This window comes from Saccopteryx bilineata, chromosome 3 (genome assembly GCF_036850765.1).
Source record: "Saccopteryx bilineata isolate mSacBil1 chromosome 3, mSacBil1_pri_phased_curated, whole genome shotgun sequence".
NCBI lineage: Eukaryota > Metazoa > Chordata > Mammalia > Chiroptera > Emballonuridae > Saccopteryx > Saccopteryx bilineata.
The window spans coordinates 272,218,053-272,233,768 of NC_089492.1; the positions used below are offsets into that span (position 1 = coordinate 272,218,053).

Here is a 15,716-nt window from a genome sequence, read left to right on the forward strand (position 1 = left end):
TGAGAGAGCAATCAATGAACAACTAAGGTGTTGCAATGCGCAACTAATGATTGATGCTTCTCATCTCTCCGTTCCTGTCTGTCTGTCCCTGTCTATCCCTCACTCTGACTCTCTCTGCCTCTAAAAAAATAAAATTAAATTAAAATTAGAGTTTTTTAAAAAGTTACAGTATTCAATTGACTAAAATTATGTTAAACACAGACCTAACTAAATTCCACTGATTGGATTTTTTTAAAAAAAGTTACAATATTCAGCCTGAATGTTGGTGGTACATTGCATAAAGCATCAACTTGGAATGCTGAGGTTGCTAGTTCAAAACCCCAGGCTTGCAGGGTCAAGGCACATCTGAGAAGCAACTACTGAGTTGATGCTTCCCACTCCTCCTCCTTCTCTAAAAATCAATAAACAAAAATCTCTCTCTCTCTCTCTCTTTTTTTTTTTACAGAGACAGAGTCAGAGAGAGGGATAGATAGGGACAGACAGACAGGAATGGAGAGAGATGAGAAGCATCAATCATCAGTTTTTCATTGTGGCACTTTTAATTGCTCACTGATTGCTTTCTCATATGTGCCTTGACAGGGGGAGGGGGGCTACAGCAGTCCAAGTAACCCCTTCGCTCAAGCCAGCGACCTTGGGTCCAAGCTGGTGAGCTTTTTGCTCAAACCAGATGAGCCTGCGCTCAAGCTGGCAACCTCGGGGTCTCGAACCTGGGTCCTCTGCATCCCAGTCTGAAGCTCTATCCACTGCGCCACCACCTGGTCAGGCTCGATAAACAAAATCTTTTTTTTTTTAATTTTTTTATTTTTATTTTATTTTTTTACAGAGACAGAGAGAGAGTCAGAGTGAGAGATAGACAGGGACAGACAGGAACGGAGGGATGAGAAGCATCAATCATTAGTTTTTCGTTGCACATTGCGACACCTTAGTTGTTCACTGATTGCTTTCTCATATGTGCCTTGACCATGGGCCTTCAGCAGACCAAGTAACCCCTTGCTTGAGCCAGCGACCTTGGGTCCAAGCTGGTGAATTTTTGCTCAAACCAGATGATCTCACGCTCAAGCTGGCGACCTCGGGGTCTCGAACCTGGGTCTTCCGCATCCCAGTCCGACGCTCTATCCACTGTGCCACCGCCTGGTCAGGCGATAAACAAAATCTTAAAAAAAAAACCCTACAGTGTTCAGTGATTTATCAAATCTTTTTTAAAAAACAAATTTGGTGCCCTGGCCGGTTGGCTCAGTGGTAGAGCGTTGGCCCAGTGTATGGAAGTCCCAGGTTTAATTCTTGGTCAAGGCATACAGGAGAAGCAACCATCTGCTTCTCTACCCTTTCTCCTTCTCCCTGTCTTCTTCTCTTGAAGCCACGGCTCAATGGTTCGAGCAAGTTGGCTCCAGGCACTGAGAATGGCTCCATGGCCTCGCCTCAAGCACTAAAATAGCTCAGTTGCAGAACAATGGAGCAGCGGCCCCAGATGGGCAGAGCATTGCCCTGGTAGGAGGCTTGCTGGGTGGATCCTGGTCAGGGTGCACACGGAAGTCTGTCTCTCTGCCTCCCTGCCTCTCACTAAAAAAAAAAAGTTTGGGGCACTGGCCAGGTAGCCCATACACCAATGTTGTGGGTTTGAACCCTGGTCAAGGCACATACACAAGAATCAACCAGTAAAAGCATAAGTAAGTGGAACAAATTGGTTTCTTTTTTCTCTCTCTCTCCTCCCTGCCTTTCTCTCTAAAAATTAATAAATAAAATTATTTTTTTTAAAAAACCAGGCAGTGGTGCAGTGGATAAAGCATCAGATTGGGACATGGAGGACCCAGGTTCAAAATCCCGAGGTTGCCAGCTTGAGCGTGGTCTCATCTGGTTTGAGCAAGGCTCACCAGCTTGAGCCCAAGGTCGCTGGCTTAAGCAAGGGGTCACTCACTCTGCTGTAGCCCCCTGGTCAAGGCACATATGAGAAAGCGATCAATGAACTAAAGTGCTACAACAAAGAATTGATGCTTCTCACCTCTCTTCCTTTCTGTCTGTCTGTCCTTATCTGTCCCTCTCTGTTACTCTGTCTCTGTCACACAAAAAAAACCCAAAGAGACACACACAAAAAAACAAATTTGGCAGTAAATATTAACTGAGAATACTATTTATAAAATCTCTAAATATAATTCTATCCCCAAACTAAAAATGTAAAGGAACAAAAGTCATATTTGTTACCAATTTGACCTTTTTTTTGGTTGTATTTTTCTGAAGTGAGAAGCAGGGAGGCAGAGAAACAGACTCCCGCATGTGCCTGACTGGGATCCACCCAGCATGCCCACTAGGGGCGATGCTCTGCCCATCTGGGCCATTGCTCCGTTGCAACCGGAGCCATTCTAGCACCTGAGGTGGAGGCCACGAAGCCATCCTCAGCACCCGGGCCAACTTTGCTCCCATGGAGCCTTGACTACAGGAGGGGAAGAGAGAGAGAGAGGAAGGAGAGGGGGAGGAGTGGAGAAGCAGATGGACACTTCTCCTGTGTGTCCTGGCTGGCAATCAAACCCAGGACTTAAACACTCTCGGCCGACGCTCTACTGCTGAGCCAACCAGCCAGGGCCCTATCAATTTGACCTTTTAAAATAGTTATGTGATTAAACATGAACAGAGGCCTGACCTGTGGTGGCGCATTGGATAAAGCATCGACCTGGAAATGCTGAGGTCACCGGTTCAAAACCCTGGGCTTGCCTGGTCAAGGCACATATGGGAGTTGATGCTTCCAGCTCCTCCCCCCTGTCTCTCTCTCTCCTCTCTCTCTTCTCTCTAAAAATGAATAAACTAAAAAACAATTAAATTAAAATACATGAACAGATAAAATGGAATGATTACAGGGAAATCATTGAATACAAATGTCTAATCAACATGAAAATATGTTCGATCTAATTATTAATAAGAGAAATTCCAATATAAAATGAGTTATTTTAGATTTTTCTGCTTATCAGTATCATTAAAAGTATGAAGATTTTTTTTTTATGTATGTGGGGAGAGTAGGGGGAATAAGAGATGCTGATCACTGACCAGGCGGTGGCGCAGTGGATAAAGCATCAAACTGGGATGTGGAAGAGATGTTGATCAAAGAGAATAAAGATGAATAAATTCTGGAGATTTGATGTACAGCATGGCGACTACAGTTATTATTAGTTTCTTCTTTTCCAAGTAAGAGGTAAGGAGCTAGAGAAACAGACTCTTGCATGCACCCCGGCCAGTATATACCCAGCAACCCCAGACTAGGGCTGATGCTCTGCCCATCTTGGGCCCATGGTGACAACTAACCTATTTTTAGCACCTGAGGCTGGTGTGCTCCCATGAGCTATCCTCAGTGCCTGGGGCCGAGGCTCCAACCAATAGAGCCACTGGCTGCAGGAGGGAAAGAGAGAAAAGGGGGAGAGAGAGAGAGAAAAAAGAGGGAGAGAGAGAAGAAAGGGGGAGAGAGAGGGGTGGAGAACCAGATGGTCACTTCTCCTGTGTGCCTTGACTGAGGAATTGAACCTGAGACATCGACACACCGGGCCGACGCTCTATCACTGAGCCACCAGCCAAGGCCAGCATATTTCAAGTATGCAATATATTATTATTAACTGTAGCCCTGACTGGGGATCAGGCCAGCTACCCTGGACTGAACTGGCAACCTAGGGTTCCAGCCAGTTGGGGTTCTAGCCGGCAACCTCAAGATCAAGCTGGCAACCCCAGAGATCTAACTGGACACTTCAGTGCTCTAGCACAACACTATCCTCTGAGCCATTGGCCAGGGCTGGGGGGCATTCTGGCAATACCAATTAAATGCAAAATGTTTGAACCTTTGACCCAACAATTCCAATTCTAACTACAGAAAAACTATTCTACTCACAAAGATATTGTGGCAGCACTATTTATACTGGCAAAAATTGGAGACACACACACTTGAATGTCTGTCAACAGCAACATGGTTAAAGTATGCAACCTTTATATTATACATAGCATATTACATAGACATTATAATAAATAAAGCATAAAAGAGCCCTGGCCTGGTAACTCGGTTAAAGCGTCATCCCTATATGCCAAGATTCTGGGTTTAATGCTGGGTCAGAGCACATACAAGAAACAACCAATGAATGCAGAAATAAGTGGAACAACAAATCAATGTTTCTTCTCTCTCTCTCTTTTCCTCTCTTCCATCAATTTTTAAAATCCTCTTAAAAAATACAAGATATCTACTATGTTCCAACATAAAAGAATATATTCAACATATTGTTGAATAAAAACAGAAACAAATTGTGCCTGACTAGGCAGTGGCACAGTGGATAGAGCAATAATAATGTGGGACACTGAGGACCCAGGTTCAAAACCCCGAGGTTGCAGGCTTGAGCAAGGGCTCATCCAGCTTGAGCGCGGGGTCACCAGCTGAGCGCGGGATCACAGACATGCTCCCATGGTTGCTGGCCTGAAGCCCAAGGATGCTGGAAATACATTTCTTTTAAAATATTAAAATCCATTACTAGCAAGGTTGGCTGTAAATAAACAAGTACTGTAATCTGTTAGCAGCAATGAAAATTAGAGTATTACTGTTGGCAATTTGGCAATACCGATAAATATATATTAATAAATGTTCATACCTACTAATCCAGTTATTGCATATTAAAAGAAAAACATTACATGTACATAGAACTGTTTATAGCATTACTTATAATAACTATTTAACATTTGTAATGGTTAAATAAATTAAAACCAACAACATTAGGAATCTTTAAACTCACTTTATTTTCATATACAGGTAGTTTAATAGGGAGAATAGAGAAGTAAATAACACAGGGGAAAATGTCCTGCAGAGATATGAACAAAGTGTTTTGGGATCACTCAAGGTAAGGATGAATCATTAATCATTTCTACCAATTTGTGACACTGTTGTCAACCAAAGTGCAAAGAAGAGAGTTAGGCAGCTGGGCAGGGAAAATCAAGTACACTGGTTACCAACTAGATGGCATGTGCAGAGTCAAGGCAAGCCCAGGGAGTCCTCTGTAAGAGACTAAATGAGTTCTATCAGAATTAGCCGCCCATAGAGGAAACATACCAGGCAATGCATTGTTCTTTCGAAAATCATTAAATTGTTATCTACCCTTAAATAAAAGAGTCAAATTCCATCTAAAAAATAGTCCATGAAATTTGGCTAACAAGTGCACATTTGAGAGAATAAATATAGAGAATCTTTAACAATGGAGTATATTTAAGTCACAGATTTGACTCAAGATTAGATTCTATTTTAAATATATACCTGAAAAAACACCCAGCAACATCATATACTACAAATAAATTTCTAAATTCAGTGCCCTGACGGTTCACACCTGAGAGATTTCCCATACCACTCAGTACTCTAGAATCAAAGGATGCACTTCAAACAAGCGTTCCCTCCCGCCGTCCCTAGTGCGGCACTGGTTACAGTACTAGACCCCTTTTCCTTTGCCAGAGATAACTTTTCTCATACTTATTAAACACTAAACAGTTCATAAAGACCTCTTACATCCATTACCTCACCTGACAGCTCTGAAGAAATTGTTACTATCCCTATTTTATAAATGAGGAAACTAAAGTTTAAAGATTTTAGTTGGGGCCTGACCTGTGGTGGCGCAGTGGATAAAGCATCGACCTGGAAATGCTGAGGTCGCCGGTTCGAAACCCTGGGCTTGCCTGGTCAAGGCACATATGGGAGTTGATGCTTCCAGTTCCTCCCCCCTTCTCTCTCTCTGTCTCTCTCTCCTCTCTCTCCCTCTCTGTCTCTCTCCTCTCTAAAAATGAATTAAAAAAAAAAAACTTAAAAAAAAAAAAGAAACAGAGAATTAAAAAAAAAAAAAGATTTTAGTTGGTATTCACAGCTGTGAAATGTGATAAAGCTGGAACTAGAACCTCGGTCTTCAGACTCCAAATGTAGTAAGTGCATTATGTTGAGTAAATATGTCAGAAAAACAGCTGGTGTACTTTCTTTTGTCTGAATATTTATGTTTATTTGAGCCAAACTGATGACATGCTGGGAAGCAAGATCTCAATGGTTTCAAAAAAATGGTTCTTTAGCCTGACCAGGTGATGGTGCAGTGGATAGAGCGACGGACTGGGATGCGGAGGACCCAGGTTCGAGACCCCGAGGTCGGCAGCTTGAGAGCGGGCTCATCTGGTTTGAGCAAAGCTCACCAGCTTGAGCCCAAAGTCGCTATCTCGAGCAAGGGGTCATTTGGTCTGACGTAGCCCCCTGGTCAAGCCACATAGGAGAAAGCAATCAATGAACAACTAAGGAACCACAACAAAGAATTGATGTTTCTCATCTCTCTCCCTTCCTGTCTGTTTGTCCCTATCTGTCCTTCTCTCTGACTCTGTCTCTGCCACACAAAAAAAGGTACTTTAAACATACTGAAGAAGTCAAACTGAAAATTGAGCTTGAATTTGAAAGCTGTATAGTTTCAATTACCTCTTCCCTAAAATATCAAATAGCCACTAAACACACTTCCTCTCCTAAAACCTCTTGGGGATTTACCTTGGTGGAGAAAATAGAAAATGCTGCAGGATACTGTGAGCCAGAAGCCAGTGTTTTACCCGGTGGCTTCCTATCTTTGTGAGACTTGCCTACTGCTGGCTCAGTGCCAGAAAAGTTGTGTGGGCATCTTCATGCCCATTTCTGACAATGGGCAACTTCTGCTTTGGCTTCAAGGAAAAGCTGATACTGTGGCTGCAGTCTCTGCCCACTTTGCTGATCATCCACACTGTCATGCCCCAGAGGAAAAGCAAAGAGCTCAGCATGGTGATCCCCCAGGTTCCATGGGTGTTCCCAAGAGTGCACTGGTGCAGAGATGGGTGCAAGGCAACTTTTGTGAAAAGTCCATGCCAACTATAGAAGATACCTACCTACCACCAAGTGCTGGGCAGCAACTGCAGCATGGGCACGCTGCATATTACCAACACGGCTGGTGGTTACTTGGCTTGCAGCGCCTTGCCATTGCCAGGGGCCACACCTTCATCCTGGTCTACTAGGTCACTAAGAAGCAAATCCTGGAGGAGCTGAAGCCCTTCCATGAGCTGAGTCAGCGAGATCAGAGATAGAAACCTGCATAAGTGCCCGATAGTGCCGGTGGGCAACAAATGCGATGACAGCCACTACTGGGATCTGACAGAGAGGAATGGCACTGTCTACATCAGGGGTCCCCAAACTACGGCCCGCGGGCTGCATGCGGCCCCCTGAGGCCTTTTATCCAGCCCTCGCTGCACTTCCACTTCCGGGAAGGGGCACCTCTTTCATTGGTGGTCAGTGAGAGGAGCATAGTTCCCATGGAAATACTGGTCAGTTTGTTGATTTAAATTTACTTGTTCTTTATTTTAAATATTGTATTTGTTCCCATTTTGTTTTTTTACTTAAAAATAAGATATGTGCTGTGTGCATAGGGATTTGCTCATAGTTTTTTTTTATGGTCCAGCCCTCCAACGGTCTGAGGGACAGTGAACTGGCCTGGCCCCCTGTGTGAAAAGTTTGGGGACCCCTGGTCTACATGTTGGAGCAGAACTGCGCCTTCATGAAGACCTCTGCCAGGACAGAGATCAATGGGCAAGAGCTGTTTCATATGCTGCTGAACCATGAGAAGAAGCCCAAAACCTACATCCAGCCTACCCAGAGGAAATCCCAGGTGCCCCAAAATGGGAGAAGCTGCTGGCCAAATACATTGTATTAGACCTGGATCTTAGGAACCCAACCTCCTTCTTCAACAGCGTGTAGAGATCATGGACCAATGCCAGTGTAATAAGTCACCTGTGCATGACTGACTTGTGCTGTGGTCTGGGTTTTAACAGCTAGATGTCAATAAATGTCCCTTTTAAGTGAATAATTTTTCTTTTCCCCAGGCAGGAGAATTCAAATTGTTACACTGACACTGGAAGAAAGGAAAAATGAGAGTAAGTCTTGACAGACTTCAGAGATTAATGTTTAAAAAAGAGAATAAAACAGCAAAGTGAAAGATATTACCACCCTTCTTGTAACCCTATTTTCATGTACTATTCTTAAACATTTCATGTCCTGTAAAATCAGACCTTTCCATTGTATACTTAATTGTTAAGAACTGTGTTTGTGCAACAAAAGTTTTGCTAGATGACTGTGAGAGAGATATACTAAGCAAGAAAAATGAATATTCTATAGCTGAGCATTGAGGGTAGGGGCAGAGAAAATTATTTCTATGTTAAAGATGAGAAAAATAAAGTTCAAAGAGGTTACTCCTCCAAGTTGCAGAGTAAATAAAATAGAATTTTATTTAGTACAGTACTTAAGTATCTGACTCTTCTGTCTTTCCACCCACCCCCAACCAGTCCATAAGCCCCAAAAGGGAAAAGATTTCCTTTGTTTTCCCTGCTTTATCCTTAGGGTTGGTCTACAACAGTACTTAGAACACAATAGGCTTTCACTAAATAATTGTTGACTGAATAAATGAATTGCTTTGGAAATAAAGAAGACCTACAGCAAAAAAAAAACAAAAACAAAAAAACCACAAGACAAAGAGATGCCTTCCATTATGGTAGCATAGTAAGAGATTTAAAACAGGCTTTTACTAGTTAGAAAAAAGCTAGACTAATTGTACTGACTCCATTCTGTTGGCATGTTATGCATTTTACCTAAAAAGAATTTAAGTAAGGGAGGTGAAGTAAGTTTCTATTTCTGATGTCACATTCATGGCATGCTCTGACATAAATCCAAGACTTAAAGAGAAGATTTAAAACCGATTAAAAAGGTTTTGTTGTTTTGCTTTTTTTAAAAGTTTTTATAAAAAGTAAAAACTAAAAAAAACATTATCTTTTTTTTATGATTTTTTTTTTTTTTGCATTTTTCTGAAGCTGGAAACGGGGAGAGACAGTCAGACTCCCGCATGCGCCCGACCGGGATCTACCCGGCACGCCCACCAGAGGGCGATGCTCTGCCCACCAGGGGCGTCACTGTGTCGTGACCAGAGCCACTCCAGCGCCTGGGGTAGAGGCCAAGGAGCCATCCCCAGCACCCAGGCCATCCTTGCTCCAATGGAGCCTCAGCTGCCGGAGGGGAAGAGAGAGACAGAGAGGAAGGAGAGGGGGAGGGGTGGAGAAGCAGATGGGCACTTCTCCTGTGTGCCCTGGCCGGGAATCGAACCCGGGACTTCTGCACGCCAGGCTGACACTCTACCACTGAGCCAACCAGCCAGGGCCTAGAAAACATTATCTTGGTTCTTGACTCTTTGCCTAGAAAAGTATCTGAATTTCAGGTCTTTCTTCAATGCTAGTTCCAGGAGCCAAAGCTACTGTATATATAATATAGTATTTCTTTTTAAGCAAAAGGTTAGTCAAAATCTGTTCATAATAATTAGTCAAAACATCAGCCAAGGACATGACCACCCTCTGCACCCTTAGGATCCATAAAATTGCCCTTCTGTCTAGGTACAAGATAATCACAGCATACCACAAGATAAGGTAATGGCACCAATGTTCACTTTTACCTATGGTTCAATGTGGTCTTGTTTATGATTCTAGAAACTCCAGTTCCTTATAAATCAGTTTGCTTTGACTGGAAAGTATTTTCATTATTTTCTCCAACACTTAAATTTCAGTAAATCAAAAAGTGTTGGTGGTGGTACAATGTGTTACTGCAATAGGTGCGAGATAATGGAAAGAATACTGGACTTGCCTAACCAGGCAGTGACGCAATGGATAGAGCGTCAGACTAGGATGCAGAGGACCGAGGTTCGAGGTCTCAAGGTCGCCAGCTTGAGCGCGAGCTCATCTGGTTTGAGCAAAGCTCACCAGCATGGACTCAAGGTCACTGGCTTGAGCAAGGGGTCACTTGGTCTGCTGAAGGCCCATGGTCAAGGCACATATGAGAAAGCAATCAATGAACAACTAAAGTGCCACAACAAAAAACTGATTGATGCTTCTCATCTCTCTCAGTTCCTGTCTGTTCCTATCTGTCCCTCTCTCTGTCTCTGTAAAAATAATAATAATAATAATAGTAATAATAATAATACTGGACTTGTATGGTTTACTCTACTATTTCCTTTCTAGGTGATCTGTAACCTTGGGCAAGTCACAGATCATTTTAGAGGCTGTAAATTTAACATTGGCAGCCATAAAATGAGAGAACAACCACCTCACAGAATTATAGTGAAAATTACATGTTTATGAGCTGTTTTCAAAAAATAATGTCATGGTTGAAGAAACAAATAACAGCCAGTCATTAGCAACTGCTATTCCTCAGATTATTTCTAAAACTCCTAGAACAACTCTATGGATACTTCTCTAAATCATAGCCGGGAAACACAAACAATCCCCATTCACTGCCAGACTAAAAACTGAAGAACACTGCATTAAAGACCTGCATCCCTACACAATTTTACTAACACAATCTGGTAGGTATACTTAGAGTAAATCACTTCCATTATGAGATACGGAAGTAATAAAATACAAAGGGCTTTGTTTGCTTACATGGCTAGGACGGGAATTTAACCTATACAACTCCAATAACCTTCCCTGATTCGTGTAAAGGAGTCCTTGCTGTCCTCATTTCAGAGACTTGAAGTGCTAAATCTATTTTTTTAAAGGAGTATCTGCAATGGCGTTATAAAGTGTTATTTTAAGCTAAATATATGGCAATTCAGTCTTCCAACAGGACATACATAAAGTTACCACTATCTAACAAAGTTTGATCAAATCCACAGAATTCACGGATTGCTGTAGAATCTACTTACTACCTCTCCTCCCGCAGACTGGCTTCATTCCTATTACTTGGTGAAATAATCCTTTCTTTTGCTTTCTAGAAGCCACTAGTTTCTATTGTCTCTATAAAGCAGACCGTTCTATTAAATAGACGTTTTCTTTCGACTTTTTAAGCAGAAGAAATAATAAAGGATTAGAGGAGCGAGAAATTGAGAAATTGGGTGAAGAACTGTAGCCTTTCTCTGCATGGGATGAATGAAAAGGCTGCTCGCCGCAATAAATCCCTTTCTCTCCTCCGAGATTCCAGAGGTGTACTACCATCGAGCCCATCCGCATTGTTTCTTCGGTTCCTCGGTCACAGCAGCGCCCCGAACAGACATCGCAGCCAATTCTATCCCTTCCCACTTTTCCCTGGGAGTGGGACTCACTTCTTTTCCAAAGTCCATTCCCACACCGAAAATACCCTTACGATTCAAGCATTGAAGCTGCCCAGGGCTGATGTTTAAGAGACAATAACCTCGAGGTTTTCAACAAAAACTCCATCTGCCTCAGCCTAGCTCCGAAGCTTCCTCTCTGCCCAGCCTGGATGCCCAGGTCTGAAGCCGGGCAGTTTTGAAAAATGGACTTTGACCCGATCTAGTTACTGTAATCGGATCCCCCAGGGACAGGTTCCCGGCAGGGACCGACCCCGGGGCTCTCCCAAGGAGGCAACTCCAAGCACAGGCACAAAGGGGTGCAAAGCAGCCCAGACAAAAGAGCCGCGCCAAGTCGACTGGGGCGGAGAGGCAGAGCCCGCGCGGGGCGAGCTGCAGGAGAAGCCAGCGCTGGACCGTTGTGGGAGGTCGGAGGAGGAGGCGGCGGCCCGGGCCCGCCCCGTCAGCCGCCGAACGCGACCGCGGCCCGAGCCATTCCCTCCCCCTGATTGCGACCCCCTGGCTGAATCAAGAATGCGGTCCCAGCCTAAAAGGTGGATGCAGCCCGAATCCGGGCACTTCCCGCTCACTTTCCTTGGTCGCTGGACTCACCTGGGTCGCCGCCGCCGCCTCCTCAGCCTCCACAATAGTTTCCCCCGGAAATCCTACTTGGCCCGCCAGCCACCAGCGGCAGCCAGAGTCTTCGGCCCCCAGGAGGGGGGAAAGAGGGAGCAGGCCGGACAGTGAGGGGGTAGGAAGTGTCACCGCGGGGCCTCACGGAACTTGTAGTCTCCAGCCGGGGCCAGCAGTGTCCAGGCCGGACAAAATGGCGGAAATCTCTCCCCGTTTGCTTCTCCGGGCTATCGTCGCGCATGGCCTCTCTGGGCATGCGCCGCCTGCTGGAGCCCCGAGTGGAAAAGATTTTAGTCTCCATTCCTGGTACTGAGGAGACAAAGGTGTTTGGATTTGGAAGGACAAAGTTCAGTATATTTCCAGTCAGTACCTCAGGTGGAAGCTGCTGTTAGTGTGCTGTTTTAGAAAACTGAGCCGCTAAATTTCAAGTATAATCTCCCCCAAAGAAAAAAAAACTACTGAGGGCCAATTTGAAGTGCAAAAAATGTAGAAGCAAATTCCCTCAATTTTATGCATAAGGAAGAAACTCCTGAATCATTCCTGATACTTCCTTCAGCCCACTGAATCAATTATCCTACATCCCAAATACCTCAGTTCCTTCCCGTTTTCTCTGCTACCATTAGGATTCCACCAACATCACTCCAAGTCGAATTCGTTTCATGCCTTCAGGAGAAAGCAAGGCAGGGAAATCTCTGTGATTGAATTAGGGTTAGTTAGCAAGATTATGTGCTCTCTTGAGGGTGGTTATGCTTCGCAGGGGGTCTTTAAAAAAAGAGGCATTTCAAAGGGGTATTAACCTAGATGCACAAAAATAATGGACAGGGCTTGGTTAAGGCAAAGATAACCTTTTACTAGGGAACTGAAGACTGATGCTTGACTACTCTTCATGACCTGCCCAGTTAGGAATTTATGATCAGATCACCCTGAGATGTGACCCTCAGATTTATTCCAGAGTCCTTTTTCATCCACATGGATGTATTCAGTTTGTGAAAATTCACCAGTTGGGATATGTATATTTTTCTGTACTTAAACTATACTTTTCTGCATGTATATTATACTCCATATATATATATATATATATATATATATATATATATATATTTTTTTTTTTTTTTTTTTTTTTTTTTTTTTTTTTACAGAGTCAGAGAGAGGGATAGATAGGGACAGACAGGAACGGAGAGAGATGAGAAGCATCAATCATCAGTTTTTTGTTGCGACACCTTAGTTGTTCATTGATTGCTTTCTCATATGTGCCTTGACAGTGGGCCTTCAGCAGACCGAGTAACCCATTGCTTGAGCCAGCAACCTTGGGTCCAAGCTGGTGAGTTTTGCTCAAACCAGATGACCCCGTGCTCAAGCTGGCAACCTCGGGGTCTCGAACCTGGGTCCTCCGCATCCCAGTCCGAAGCTGTATCCACTGCGCCACCGCCTGGTCAGGCCTCCCAATATAATTTTTTATTTTAAAAAATGTCTTATTGATTTTTAGAAAGAAAGGGGCAGACACATTTGTTTGTTGTTTCACTTATTTATGCATTTATTGGTTGTTTCTTGTATGTGCCCTGAGCAGGGATTGAACCCACAACCTATGTGTATTGAGACTATGCTTTAACAACTGAATTTATCTGGCCAGAGCTCTCCAAATTAATTTTTTAAATGGAAAGTGGCCTAGGTCAGGCCTCTCTTGTCTTCTGGGAGACCAATTAACAGTAACGATTATTTCTAACCATTATCATTTCTGGATTGGAGCTTAGAGGCACTACTGGAGCATAATGTTAAGAGCAGAGGCTTTTCGAACTGGGATGCAGAAGACCCAGGTTCGAGACCCCGAGGTCGCCAGCTTGAGCGCGGGCTCATCTGGCTTGAGCAAAAAGTCCGCCAGCTTGGACCCAAGGTCTCTGGCTCGAGCAAGGGGTTACTCGGTCTGCGGAAGGCCCGTGGTCAAGGCACATATGAGAAAGCAATCAATGAACAACTAAGGTGTCGCAATGGTAACGAAAAACTGATGATTGATGCTTCTTATCTCTCTCCGTTCCTGTCTGTTTGTCCCTATCTATCCCTCTCTCTGACTCTCTCTGTCTCTGTAAAAAAAAAAAAAAAAAAAAAAAAAAGCAGAGGCTTTGGCAGCAGAAACCTGTTTTGCCACTTCCTATCTGTGTGCCCTTGGCCAAGTTATTTAAACTCATTAAGATTCAGTTTCCTCTTTGTACAATAGCAAACATAATAGTTCCTAATATGTTGGTTGGTGTGAGAATTAAAGTAACACACATAAGGTGCCCAACACTATACCTGATAGATGTTAAATGCTCAATCAACAATAACTATTATGGTGGGTAATATTAGTTTTCATCTTTATATATATTTTTTCAATAATGAACATGGACCCTGGCCAGTTGGCTCAGCGGTAGAGCGTCGGCCTGGCGTGCAGGAGTCCCAGGTTCGATTCCCGGCCAGGGCACACAGGAGAAGCACCCATCTGCTTCTCCACCCCTCCCCCTCTCCTTCCTCTCTGTCTCTCTCTCTTCCCCTCCTGCAGCCGAGGCTCCACTGGAGCAAAGATGGCCCGGGCGCTGGGGATGGCTCTGTGGCCTCTGCCTCAGGCGCTGGAATGGCTCTGGATGCAACAGAGCGATGCCCCAGAGGGGCAGAACATCGCCCCCCTGGTAGGCATGCCGGGTGGATCCCAGTCGGGCGCATGCGAGAGTCTGTCTGACTGCCTCCCTGTTTCCAGCTTCGGAAAAATGAAAAAAAATAATAATAATAAAATAATGAACACGGACACAGGCTGCAGGAATTAAGGTGTTCACTGCAGCAATGTTTGAAATTACAAAATAATAATAATAGAGACAATCTAAACATTCATCTACTAAAGAATGGGCAAATCTACTGTGATATAGTCATAATATAAACCAAATAAACCAAAACTACAGATAACAGCATGAATAAAACAAAATGTTGAGAAAAGATGGTTATATACAGCTTGACACCATGTATATAAAAATTTAAAATATGACAAATGTAGTAATATAAGGTTATAGTAATTAAATATATAGAAATATAAAAATATGGAAAATATATAAAAGTAATTAAAATGATACTAAAAATAATTATTATTAAAATTAAATAAAGTTATGCCATTTGGATAGGAATTAATATAGTGGCTTTGCGCCATAACTCTGTATTGTGATAAACAGACTCTGACTTACAAGCACTGCCCAGTTAGTATGTGTGTGAAGTTATACATAGATAAGAAGTGGCTTGGTGTTATTTACATTAATGTTGTAAATTAATGTAAATAAGAACATCTTAAAAAGTGGTTAGATGGCCTGGCCAGGCGGTGGCGCAGTGGATGGAGCATCAGACTGGGATGTGGCGAACCCAGGTTGGAGACCCCGAGGTCGCCAGTTTGAGCGCAGGCTCATCTGGTTTGAGCAAAAAGCTTACCAGCTTGGAGCTGTACCCAGACACGCCAAAAGGATTTGTGAGTAATAAATTGCTTGTCTGATTGCAACTAATTTGTGTGTTGGTAGTGTCTTTCCTCCGGAGCTACTTAACAGTAGCATCCTCATAGCTGCCTCAAGAATAGTCTCAAAGAGGCTGCCAGAGCTGCTGATAAGCAGGAGCGTCCCACTGCACAGGGGAGTCGAATCAGGGACGCCTGATCGACAACAAACAACACTATAACCTACTTAAGGATTCATACATACATACATAGTTTTAAAAATCATGTGGAAATAAAACCGTCACAAGCAATTACTTCCAAGGAGAGAGGAAAAGCGGTTGGTGAAAGGAGGGATACATTGGGGCTTCAAACATATCTCTGAGCCAGACCAGGATGGTGCAGTGGATAGAGAGTCAGACTGGGATGCGGAGGTCACCAGCTTAAGCACGGGCTCACGAGCTTGAGCATGGGATCTTAGACATGACCCCATAGTCGCTGCCTTGAGCTCAAAGGTCACTGGCTTGAAGCCCAAG

The 15,716-nt window shown here is 43.6% G+C and overlaps 1 protein-coding gene and 1 pseudogene across 5 annotated transcripts in view; one reads left to right on the forward strand and one right to left on the reverse strand.

Annotated features, from left to right (window-relative positions):
- PHACTR4 (phosphatase and actin regulator 4) overlaps nt 1–11,929 on the reverse strand; it is a 108,172-nt gene extending 96,243 nt beyond the window's left edge. For 2 of the 5 annotated variants that reach the window (XM_066269905.1, XM_066269903.1), the window contains exon 1: nt 11,724–11,928. The gene's annotated coding sequence lies outside the window, so the exon portion shown is untranslated. Of the gene's footprint in view, nt 1–2,635; nt 2,712–11,723 lie in introns of those variants that run through there. The other 3 variants (XM_066269904.1, XM_066269907.1, XM_066269906.1) reach the window with 3 other exon arrangements.
- Nucleotides 6,665–11,858, forward strand: LOC136330067 (GTP-binding protein Di-Ras3-like; annotated as a pseudogene).
- Nucleotides 11,930–15,716: the final 3,787 nt, after the last annotated feature.